This window comes from Triticum dicoccoides, chromosome 4B (assembly GCF_002162155.2).
Source record: "Triticum dicoccoides isolate Atlit2015 ecotype Zavitan chromosome 4B, WEW_v2.0, whole genome shotgun sequence".
NCBI classification, from domain to species: domain Eukaryota; kingdom Viridiplantae; phylum Streptophyta; class Magnoliopsida; order Poales; family Poaceae; genus Triticum; species Triticum dicoccoides.
The window spans coordinates 504484607-504493851 of NC_041387.1; the positions used below are offsets into that span (position 1 = coordinate 504484607).

At 48.1% G+C, this 9245-nt stretch overlaps 1 pseudogene; it reads left to right on the top strand.

Moving 5' to 3' along the window:
- The first annotated feature begins 7379 nt into the window (after window positions 1-7379).
- Window positions 7380-9245, top strand: part of LOC119292770 — a 26843-nt pseudogene continuing 24977 nt past the window's right edge.

Here is a 9245-nt window from a genome sequence, read left to right on the forward strand (position 1 = left end):
CGGGATCATCAAAACCATCAAAGTTTCCCATGTTATTACTATTGTCCTTATCAACAATAACCTCCCCAGTTTCAGACATAGTGGCAGCAAGTAACACAAGAAGCAAGCAAAAAAGAGGCGGACTGGAAAGAGAGGGCAAATAAAACGGCAAGGGTAAAGCGCGGGAGAGAAAAATGAGAGGCAAATGGCAAATAATGTAATACGAAGGATAAAGTTTGTGATGGGTACTTGGTATGTCTTGACTTGTGCGAAGACCTCCCCGACAATGGCGCCAGAAATCCTTCTTGCTACCTCTTGAGCACTGCATTGGTTTTCCCTTGAAGAGGAAAGGGTGGTGCAGCAAAGTAGCGTAAGCATTTCCCTCAGTTTTTGAGAACCAAGGTATCAATCCAGTATGAGGCTACACGCAAGTCCCTCGTACCTACAAAAACAAATAAGAACCTCGCAACCAACGCGATAAAGGGGTTGTGAATCCCTTCACGGCCACTTGCAAAAGTGAGATCTGATAGAGATAATAAGATAAGATAAATATTTTTGGTATTTTTATGATATAGATTGAAAAGTAAAGATTGCAAAATAAAGTAGATCGGAAACTTATATGATGGAAAATAGACCCGGGCCATAGGTTTCACTAGTGGCTTCTCTCAAGATAGCATAAGTATTACGATGGGTGAACAAATTACTGTCGAGCAATTGATAGAAAAGTGCATAGTTATGAGAATATCTAGGCATGATCATGTATATAGGCATCACGTCCGCGACAAGTAGATCGAAACGATTCTGCATCTACTACTATTACTTCACACATCGACCGCTATCCAGCATCCATCTAGAGTATTAAGTTCATAAGAACAGAGTAACGCATTAGGCAAGATGACATGATGTAGAGGGATAAACTCAAGCAACATGATATAGACCCCATCTTTTATCCCCGATGGCAACAATACAATACGTGCCTTGTCGCCCCTGCTGTCACTAGGAAAGGACACCGCAAGATTGAACCCAAAGCTAAGCACTTCTCCCATTGCAAGAAAGATCAATCTAGTAGGCCAAACCAAACTGATAATTCGAAGAGACTTGCAAAGATAACCAATCATACATAAAAGATTTCAGAGGAGATTCAAATATTTCTCATAGATAAACTTGATCATAAACCCACAATTCATCGGATCTCGACAAACACACCGCAAAAAGAGTTACATCGAATAGATCTCCAAGAAGATCAAGGAGAACTTTGTATTGAGATTCAAAGAGAGAGAAGAAGCCATATATCTAATAGCTATGGACCCGAAGGTCTATGGTAAACTACTCACAACTCATCGGAGAGGCCTTGGCGTTGATGTAGAAGCCCTCCATGATCGATTCCCCCTCCAGCGGAGCGCCAGAAAAGGCTCCAAGATGGGATCTCACGGGTACAGAAGGTTGCGACGGTGGAAATAGGGTTTCGTGGTGCTCCTGGATGTTTTTAGGGTATGCAAGTATATATAGGTGAAGGAAGTCGGTCAGGGGAGCCACGAGGGGCCAACAAGGGTGGGGGGCACGCGCCCTCCTGCCTCGCGGCTGCCTTGTTTACTTCTTGACGTCCACTCCAAGTCTCCTGGATTGCGTTTGTTCCAAAAATAACTCTCCGGAAGGTTTCATTCCGTTTGGACTCCATTTGATATTCCTTTTCTGCGAAACACTGAAATAGGCAAAAAAACAGCAATTTGGGTTGGACCTCCGGTTAATAGGTTAGTCCCAAAAATGATATAAAAGTGTATAGTAAAGCCCATAAACATCCAAAACAGGTAATATAATAGCATGGAACAATAAAAAAATATAGATACGTTGGAGATGTATCAAGCGTCAAGCCAGTTGAAGGAAATGCACATGGGTCCTCTGATGATGATGCTCCTATGAATCAAAGCATAACTCGTCAAGCCGCTGCTGAAGCAAATGCTCCTCAGAATGGAAATGGCAATCAAAATCCAAATGCCAATTAAAATGGCAATCACAAAGGAAATGATGATACAAATGCTGATGCTGATGAGAGTGATAATGTTCATCACAAAGAAAATGCTCTTCCTTGAGTGGAAAATCGAGTTGATCCTTCATTAATTCTCAACGAGATTGAGAATCCAGGTTATCGACCCACAACTCGTTCACGCACTCGTTTAGCTAACTACTGTGGCAGTTTATCCTTTGTCTCATTGAGAGAACGTACCAAGTATGAAGAAGCCATGAATGATCCAGATTGGATGAATGCTATGCAAGAGGAGTTGGTGCAATTCGAATTAAATGATGTGTGGGAATTGGTTGACAAACCGAATCCCAAGAAACACAATATCATCGACACAAAATGGATTTCCCGCAATAAGCAAGATGAAAATGACATTGCGGTGAGAAACAAAGCACGACTCGTTGCTGAAGGGTACACACAGGTACAAGGTATTGATTTTCTTGAAACATATGCTCATGTTGCACGTCTTGAGGCAATTTGTATTCTTCTCGCTTATGCAAATTACAACAATATCTTGCTTTATCAAATGGATGTGAAAATTGCTTTCCTCAATTGAGAAATTGATGAGGAAGTTTATGTTAGACAACCACCTGGCTTAGAACACCCCGAGTTTCCTAACAAAGTTTTCAGGTTGAAGAAAGCCTTATATGGGCTAAAGCAAACCCCCCGAGCTTGGTATGCCACCTTGAAGAAGTTTTTGCTTGACAAAGGGTTCAAGCCAGGATCAACTGATCCCACACTTTTCACTCGTGCCATTGATAATGATCTATTCGTATGTCAAATCTATGTGGATGATATTATCTTCGGCTGTACTAACAATGCTTGCAGCTTAGAGTTCGAGAAAATGATGTCCGATAAATATCAAATGTCTATGATGGGTCAGGGTGTGCATTCGGTTTTTTTGGTTTGATTCGGTTTGGTTTATACAGTTTTCGGTTTATACGGTTTTTATACTTTGGTTTATACGGTTTTATACATAGATACGGTTTGGTTTCGGTAATAACTATCTAATTTCGGTTTGGTTTCGGTAATAACCAAAATAACCAAAGTTGACGCGAATTTTTGAACAATGCATACTTTTTTTATCACATGATTCAATCTGTGTATGCAGGTTAGTTTTTTTCTTTTGAGAACTGTGTATATAGATTAAATCATTAGATGGCAGACATGATTTGGTGTATTATGTACATACGACATGCACCAGATCGAGGCAATATATGACCGCTGAGGCCTTCACAAAGATGTATCTACGTACTAGCAAAATCCGAGGACAAGACAAGGAAAGAGCACCGCATGCACTAGCCTCCAGATTTTTTACATGGAAAAAATATGGCATGAAACACCACAACGCTAGTTTGTAGCCTCCAGGCTCCTTTTTTTTCTTTTGAGGATTAGCATCCATACTGTCGTGGTTCTAAGTCTGACAGTGGAAAGGGGGTAGGTATGGATAGGCAAGATCTTAGCTATGGCGAAGATGTACACACAAGGTTTATGAGTTCAGGCCCTTCTCGGAGGAAGTAACAGCCCTACGTCTCGGTGCCCGAAGGCGGTCGATTGTTTTATGTGTGTTGTGTTACAGGGGGTGCGAACCCTTGTCCCAGAGGAGGGGGTGGCTTATATAGAGTGCGCCAGGACCCTAGCCAACCTCCATTACAAGGGGCTTAATGTACATAAAGTAAGGGCGTTACTGGTAACGGCGGTCTTAAATACTCTTAATGCTCATGAAGACTAAGGATTGAATGCCTGGCCGTTGCGTGCTCTTCCGACTCCTGGTCCTCGATATAGTCGACTGACTCCCCATATGGTCAAGTGATGGTGGGGGATGACGGTCGAGTGATTAGGTCATCGAGTGGATTCTTGGTCTCTTTATCTTCTGGGGTAGTGACCTTGGGTAGGACGTATAGGTCAGGCCTACGACCCTACCCCAGGTCTGTATCCTCGTTAGTAGCCCCCGAATGGATTAAGGTGCGAGTGCAAAGTAGGACAAAGTTGGACCTGTTCTGAGCTTTGTGCCTTCGCGAGTGTTTCCTGAACGCCCGCGTTGGTACTTCAGTGTTCATTCGGTCGCCTTGATCCATTCAGAGAACTGTCGATTAAACTGGTGACCTTATGCGTCGAGTGTTGTGTTGAAGCGCAGGATCTTGGGCGCAATTGTCTGTGGTGAATCCCGGATTTCATGGGATACGAAATTTCGGGGAAGCGCGCGGGCCGGAGAGCGCCAAAACGAGCGGTCCGGATAAGTAGCGATGCCTCGATCCCCATGCCACCTTTTTTGCCACATACGCTACACGCAACTGTAGCAGGATTTGATAGGATTGCTCGGCCCCACGCGTTAGTCACTTGGAAGTGACCCTTTATAAGGTAACGGGCCGGGGCGCTTGCACTGTGCACGCCGGCTTCTTCCTCTTTCTTCTCCGTTTCTCCGCCGCATCCACCGCCTCCGCTCCCGACACTGTTGCTCCCTCGCCATGGTCAAGGACAAGACGGCGGCGCTAGAGCATGCTAAGAAGGCGACGGGAGCGGCAAAGGGCAAGAAGCAGGGTCGTGGATCGTCATCGCGCGTGGGGCTACCGCCGGGCTGGATCCAAGGCGATTGGATCCGGTCTTCGGTCCGGCAGTAGGATCTGGCTGAACTGGAGGAGTTCGGACTGATTGCCAAGGGAGCGGCGAGGCTGCCAAAGGGGAAGACCGAACCGCAACCTCGACCGGGTGAGTGTGTCCTGCTTGCCACTCATGTCGACCGGGGTTTCTCGCTCCCCCCGCACCCTTTCTTTCATGGGTTTTTGAACTTCTTTGGTGCACAGCTCCACCACTTTTCCCCCAACACCATCACGTACCTAGCCGCATTCGTGTTGATGTGCGAGAACTTCTTAGGGTGTCGACCACACTGGGGTCTCTTCAAACACATCTTCACCATTCATTCCCAGTCGGTAAAAAGGGCGAAGTCGAGTGACTTGAAAACCCATGTTATCCAGATGTGCGGGGGTCTAGGTATACAAAAGAGGAATAGGAGCGCTTTCCCTGATGTGACCCTTCCTGAATCTGTTAGGGGTTGGCAGTCGTCCTGGTTCTATTGCCAGGACGTTGTGGCTCCAGGTCAGTCGACCGGTCTTCTTCCTTTTTCATTCAACTGTGTCCAGACTCCTGCTCCACTGAAAGTTACTACTACTGAGACCATGGAGACGAGGATGTTGGTAGACCGAGTGGTCCAGCTCATCAATGATGGCGTTACTGGCTTGCACTTGCTGGAAGTGTTCCTCAGTCGGTGCATCCAGCCTCTCCAGGCCCGTGATCACCCGATGTGGTTGTATTCCGGACCGGATGACACCGCTCGGGTCCATCCAGAAGAAGTGTCGCTCGAAACCGTAGCCTTGTGGCTAAAGGGTATCACGGGCAACCAAGACAACCCCAGAGGATCCAGGCGAGTCGTCCCTTTCGGTGATGGCAACCCACCCGACAAGGTACATTCTCCGTTCCGACTGTTTTTGGCTCGCGTTCCGACTGTACTTGTTGTTGGCTGACTCTTGCTTCGGTCGATTTGCTTTGCAGGTATTCACTGAGATGCACTCAATGCCCAACAGCGAACAGGCTTTGGTGCAGGACCAGGAGGGGGAGGACAGCACGGAGGAGAGTGGCGAGTGGGAGTCCCCGGGAGAAGAGGAGGAGGAGGAGAGCGAGGAGTCGGACGAGGAGGAAGAGGTCGACTCGCCGCCGCGCTCTGAACATCGATCCAAACAGCAACATGAACCGTCTGGCGGGCGTGGAAAAAGTGTGGCTTCGAGTGCCACTACCCAGAAGCGCACTCGGACGTCGACTCCGAAGCCAACGGAGAAGGTGGCCAAGCAGCCTAAGGTTGCTCCTCCCAAGGCCCGGAAGACACTGCCACGGATCAAGATGGACGTCCATGTCGCTTCGGGGTGAGCATCTTGCTTGCGTTTTTGTAAGTCGACGGAAGACTTTCTTGTTCTGACTCACTAACTCATGTGTCTTTCCAGCCCCACCTCTGCTGCCACTAACATGGACATTGACAAGGCGCCAGGAGACAAAGAAGCCACCTCACGAGTCGATAAGTCTGATCGGCCAAGCTTTGTTGAATCGTGTAGACTGTCAATAGATAGAGTTTCTGACATTTTCTCCTTTTCTGTAGTTCCGCAAGAAGTTGTTGTGCTCCCTGATGACGAAGAAGAAGTGCCTCTACAGGAGAGGAAGAGGAGGAGTGGGAGTGCTGGCAGGAGGAGGCTTGAGGTTCAGATTCCTCAGTCGACGCCGGCGCTCGAGGCGGAGGTCGAACGCTCCAGAGAGCCTGCTCTGACCAGCGTCACGTTCGCCAGCCCGCTGACGACTGATCGTCCGGCGGGCTCGACCGCACCGACTCCTGCTGCTCTAGTGCAGCTCCACGCCTCTGACCCAGCAACTACCTTGGTTGCTCTGCAACCATCACTTTTTGCTGTGTATCAGACTCCGGATGACTCGCCGAGTGCCGCTAGGTAAGCTCTGCGCCAGGTGAACCTTGCCATGGAGTAGGTGAAGGTGGTGCACGAGGCCGGCCAAGTGGCTTACAATGCCAGTACTGCCCTTCAGGCCAATGTTCAGGTCAGCAAGACTCCGACTAAACTTTCGAATGTTATATTGTATCTGATCACCCACTGGGGTGTTTCTTTGCTTAGAGCTTTGAAAATTTTCCATTGCACTCGACTTGAGTAGAATCTTAGTAGACTGTCCGAATTCACGCTGGGCAGACCCTGCTGAGTATTGATCTGAACTAGTGTGGGCACGCTAAGTGCACCCACTGGGTGTAGTCCTCGAGACCATGGTAGACTGCTGGCAGTCGATTGAGGTCTTAGAATGTATCTCTTTTTTTGGCAACTCTCGCTAAGTATTGATCTGATCCAGTGGGGGCACGCTAAGTGCACCCACTGGGTGTAGTCCCCGAGACTAATGTTGAATATTTGATTCGGCAGTAGTCTTAGAGTAATTCTTCTCCTTCACTGTCGCTTATATGTGTCGACTGACATGTCTATCTTTCTGTCTGCATAGGTCTTGTGATCTTGGAGCTCGGCTCACCGAATTAAAGAAGAAGCATATCAGCGTTGAAATTAACCTCGAACTTGCAAAGATGAATCTGAAAACTGCTCAAGAAGAAACGGCCATCATGGGAGGTAATCACTCGGCCATTTGTCTGCTTTGTAGCTTCACACTTCGCGTTGGTTTTTCTTTCAGTCTCTTTGAACTGAGTGATTTCACACAAACAGATGTGCGTAGTGAAAATCGCCAACTTCAGTCTCGTCTGAAAAGTGTTGTTTCTTTAGAGAGGATCAAGGAGGCTTTGGAGCAGAAGGATCTGGATCTGGCAGCTGCTCAGAAGGAAGCACGCGAGAAGATGAAGCTTGCGTACCAGAAGCTGGCTTCAGTCGGCAAGTTGGAGGACGAGAACGTGAAATTGAAGACGGCTGTCTCGGACGCCAATCGTGAAGTCGAACAACTGAGGAAGGACAAGGAGAACCTGACCGCTGAAGTTGATGGTCTCAAGACCAAGACGGGCAAGCTAGAGTCTCATTTGGAACAACTTGCGGTGAAGCTTGTCTTGAAGCTTGAAGGTATGACTGTTCAGTTAGATAACTGTCGTCGACTAAGATTTGCAATACTATCGACTCATTGTTTGTTGTGATGGAACAGAACTCTGTCAGGACTTTGAAGCTGAAACTGGATGGGTCGAGACAGGTCTTGACCCTATCAACTGTCCCATGAAAGATGAAGTTGCGATGAACTTGCTCCGACTGGAATCACGCTTGGACGATGCAGTCGACTATCTGGCTCGGCTGAAGGCCGCGATGGCCCGAGTGGACGCCGAACTCTGGCCTCAGGCAGAACTTCCTCAAAGTCTCGAGTCGTTGATGACTCGACTCAACCAAATCCCTGACTGAGTGCAAGAGTGGAAGAAGTCTTCTGCTTGTTGTGGCGCTGACGTCGCTTTGTCCCTGGTCCACGTGCACTGCAAGGAGGCCAAAGAAGAGAAGCTGGCGGCCCTCAAGGTGGCGAATACTAAGAAGCACTCTTTCCAAGACTTCATGGACACCTTCCTTGAGGCAGCCACCCGCATTGCTGACGGCATCGATCTTGACAGCTTCTGCGATCCAGCCAGTCCTTCTCTCGCCAAGTGATTAAAAAACATTATGCCTCACCTTTATTTGCCTCGGGATGTTGAGTGGATTTGTAACCGTTAAAACTCCTTCGGGCCTGATGCCCGAGCACTTTATTCTGCGGTTAAGAACCTTTGGATTTATCATCTCATATATTGCGTCTGTCCTTGAATGAAATTAGTTTTTTTCTCGAATTGTTGTCCGTTTGCTTGATGCAGCTTCTGGAAAAGAATGGCCAGTCGCCTGATTGGGCGATCCTCGAGAAGCATTGATCGCCTCATCAGCAAGGCACTCAGCAATGGTCTTGACATTCCAGTCGGCCGATTGTGTGATCCTTGAGTAGCATTGATCGGCTCATCAGCAAGGCACTCAGCAATGGTCTTGACGTTCCAGTCGGTCGATTGAGTGATCGTTGAGTAGCATTGATCAGCTCATCATCAAGGCACTCAGCAATGGTCCTGATGTTCCTATCAATCGATTGGGTGATCCTTGAGTAGCATTGATCAACTCATCAGAAGGCACCCCGCAATGGTCTTGACGTTCCTGTCAACCACCCGGTAAGGTTTTTCAAAACTTAGGCGAGCGTTGGGCTGCAGCTAAGCCCCCCGAGTGGGAGGATTGCTCCCCACTCGGTAGGATTTTTCAAACTTAGGCGAGTACGGGACTGCAGCTAAGCCCCCCGAGTGGGAGGATTGCTCTCCACTCGGTAGGATTTTTCAAACTTAGGCGAGTACAAGACTGCAGCTAAGCCTCCGAGCGAGAGGTTTGCTCACCACTCGGTAGGATTTTTCAAACTTAGGCGAGTACGAGACTGCAGCTAAGCCTCCGAGTGGGAGGTTTGCTCACCACTCGGTAGGATTTTTCAAACTTAGGTGAGTACGAGACTGCAGCTAAGCCTCCGAGTGGGAGGTTTGCTCACCACTCGGTAGGATTTTTCAAACTTAGGCAAGCACTGGGCTGCAGCTAAGCCCCCGAGTGAGAGGCAGACTCATCACTTGGTAGGATTTTTATCACTTAGGCGAGCACTGGGCTGCAGCTAAGCCCCCGAGTGAGAGGCAGACTCATCACTCGGTAGGATTTTTATCAGTTAGGCAAGCACTGGGCTG